This window comes from Helianthus annuus, unplaced genomic scaffold (genome assembly GCF_002127325.2).
Source record: "Helianthus annuus cultivar XRQ/B unplaced genomic scaffold, HanXRQr2.0-SUNRISE HanXRQChr00c018, whole genome shotgun sequence".
Lineage (NCBI taxonomy): Eukaryota > Viridiplantae > Streptophyta > Magnoliopsida > Asterales > Asteraceae > Helianthus > Helianthus annuus.
Window position 1 is genome coordinate 36,732 of NW_023395534.1, and position 3,497 is coordinate 40,228.

The 3,497-nt window shown below is 42.6% G+C and overlaps 1 non-coding gene across 1 annotated transcript; it reads right to left on the bottom strand.

Moving 5' to 3' along the window:
• Positions 1 to 1,626: 1,626 nt before the first annotated feature.
• On the bottom strand, positions 1,627 to 1,733 carry LOC118489710. Its single transcript, XR_004887703.1, has one exon. It is a non-coding gene; the product is annotated as a small nucleolar RNA R71 (small nucleolar RNA).
• Positions 1,734 to 3,497: the final 1,764 nt, after the last annotated feature.

Genomic DNA, 3,497 nt, shown 5'->3' on the forward strand with positions numbered 1-3,497 from the left:
TGTTCAGTGTATAGATCCTGCAAAGTACCTGGGTCAAATTTAGTAGGACCTCCTTCAATACTCACCGGTATTGGATGGCGGGGGTCCAAACTCTTTGATCCCCTACTACTATTAAAACTTTAACCCGACTACTTAGGACTGTATCCCTGCTGACTCAGACAACTTAGCCGAGGGTAACGTCACCTTCAAAAGAGGGGCCTACCACATTATGCATTAATAACTTAATTAATTATCTTTCAATAACTCGACCCTTTAGGATTTTATCCTTGCTGACTCAAACTACTGGGTTGAGGGTAACTTCACCTCCAAAAGAGGGGCCTACTACAATAACTAAGATAATCTCTTAAACAGTGCAAAAGTGCGGAAATAATCAAAGGTTACACTACACACGAGTCGGATCCAAGTGATTCATCTTGTCTATCTGTTTTTACTTTTATTTTATTTTTCAGCATTTTAGTTAGTTTTATTTTTCTAGTTTAAAACCTTTTTCTAACTTTTTGATTTGATTAGACGTTGAGGATAAACCGGTACTAAAAGCTCTTGTGTCCTTGGACGACCTCGGTATCTTACCAACACTATACTACGTCCATGATGGGTGCACTTGCCCATATGTGTGTTTAGTGTTAGTAAATATCGTGTTTTATAAATTTAAAACTTGGCTAAAAAGTGTAAAAGGGCTTAAAATATACACCTAAAATATGACACACTTCACGCACATCAAGTTTTTGGCGCCGTTGCCGGGGACACAAGGATTTTAAGAAAGTTAGGAATCAACGGCCTAATCGTTTTTTTTTCTAAAATTTTCTTTCCTTTTTTGGATTTTTTTAATTTTTCAATTTCTGCAGAGCTCAGCACGGGCCGTGCCTGGTCGGACACGGGCCGTGCCCAACATTGTCACTGGCAGTTTTTATTTTCCGAGTTATAGAGAGCTGAGAACGGGGCCGTGTTGGTGCAACACGGGGCCGTGTCCAACTCCCCAGTAACAGGGATCCGGAAAAAAATCATTGTATCTCCGACCACGGGCCGTGTTCATCTGAGCACGGGGCCGTGGTGAACCTTCTGACCAACGTTCTTTTCTGTTTTGATTGCAGGACTTGGAACTCAGGCGCCACATTTGCATTCTCCACGTAGTGTATGAGCTCCAGTTCCAGCAGAGACGTAAAAGAACCCCTAGACGAACCCGAACGCTTTCTACGAAAGAGACTCAAAGCTAAAAACCAAGAGAAGGTTTTGGGGAAACCACTTCCAATGGCGGACCAACGTACCCTCATGGATTACCTACGACCCACCGTAGGTAATCTAGGCGCCGCTATCAATGCGCCAAATGTCGAAGCCAATAACTTCGAACTTCGGCCACATTTGATACAGATGCTTCAAAACTCTGCAACCTTCCATGGGCTTGCGGACGAGGATCCCCATTTACATATTACTAATTTCTTAGAAATATGTGATAACTTTCGGATCAATGGAGCATCAAACGACGCCATCCGCCTTTGAATGTTTCCATTCTCACTAAAAGACCGAGCTAAGGCTTGGCTTAACGCCCTCCCAGTTGGCTCGGTAAACACCTGGGATGAACTAGCCCAAAAGTTTCTATATAAGTATTTCCCTCCTGCTAAAACGGCTAAATTAATGACTGAAATTAATACATATTCACAAGAGGACGGGGAATCCTTATATGAAACTTGGGAAAGGTTCAAGGAGCTACTAAGAAAGTGTCCCCATCACGGTCTTGCGGTGTGCCAACAAGTATCCACTTTCTACAATGGATTGTTGCCACATACAAGACAAACACTTGATTCTAGCTCCGGGGGACTTTTAGGTAATCGTCGCCCAAATGAAATATACAATCAAATTGAGGAAATTGCTCAAACCAATTTTCAGTGGCACACTCCCCGAGGCAATAAATCTATTGCCCCGGACGCCCATAAGGTTGATGAAAGCACTTCTTTACAAGCCCAAATCGAGGCCCTTTCTTCAAAAATCAAAAAGTTAGACATTACAAAAACGGTCTCGGTTATGGCTTGTGAGGGGTGTGGTGTGCCATATAAAAATTGGAGTTGTATGAAAGAAGTAGATGATCAAACCGAGTTGGTAAACTACATTGACAATAGACCTAGGCCGTCGGGTCCTCCAACGGGTACCTACAACCAAGGATGGCGTAACCACCTTGACCTTGGTTGGAGAGAACCCGGCAATAGTAGTAACCAACAAAATCTAAACTAACGAACAAACTTTCAACAACCAAGAGTCGAGTCCCAAAATTTCTCTCAACAACAAGGTGGACGAGAAAGGCTTGAAGATACTGTATCTCGTCTCATCTCCAACACCGAAAAGAAAAACTCGGATCGATTTCAACAATTGGAATCGAATTTTAGAAATCAACAAGCTAGTATACAAAACATTGAAAAACAATTAAATCAAATAGCTCAGAATTTCTCCGAGATACCACAAGGCGCGTTACCAAGTAATACCGAAACCAACCCGAAAGCACAAGTCTATCTGATAACATTGAGAAACTGCACCGTGGGTTACGAAGAGGCTCCATCACCGCCAACTGAAAGAATCACAACTCCGCCCCAACAAGAGAAGGCTTCTCCACCAATTCAAGAGCCTACTAAGGCTCCTTCGGTTCCATACCCCGGTCGGTTAATTCGTCAAAAGACCAATGAGCAATTCGCAAAGTTCGAAAATTTATTAAAAAAATTGCATGTTAATATTCCATTTATCGAAGTCCTAACTCAAATGCCTAAATATTCAAAATTTATGAGGGTCTTCCTCACTCATAAAAGGAAAATTGAATCATTGCAATTAGTTAACTTAGGCGAAGAATGCTCCGCTTTACTACTCAACAAACTCCCACAAAAAAAGATAGATCCTGGAAGCTACACGATTCCTTGCTCAATTGGGGAATCCACCATTCGCAATGCAGTAGCCGATCTTGGGGCTAGCATAAACCTCATGCCCGCCTCAATGTTCAAATGACCCGGCCTAGGAAAAACGAGCCCTACAAAGATGAGTATACAACTTGCCGACCGATCCATCAAATATCCACAAGGTGTCGCTGAAAATCTATTGGTCAAAGTCGAAAATTTCGTCTTCCTAGCCGACTTTGTCATACTAGACATGGAAGAAGACGCCGAAGTCCCTCTCATCCTAGGGAGGCTGTTTCTAGCCACAGCACATGTCGTGGTAGACATGAATGACGGAACACTAACATTGAAGTTTGGGGAAGAAGAAGTGAAGTTTGGGGTTGGAAAAAGAGTAGAAGACGAAGATCCGGTCAACTACATGAAGGTCATCGACTCAAGCTTGGATGATGCTCTCCGACGGTGTAGCATGGGATGCAAAACATCCCACTTGGGTAACATATGACCAGGCTTTGGGTCTAGCCAAGGACTCTTATAAACGTGGCGCACCACGGAGGCATTCCGCGGAACTATCCTTAGTTTAGTTTAGATTAATTTTTATGTTTTCCAGTTTAATTTAATTTTCAG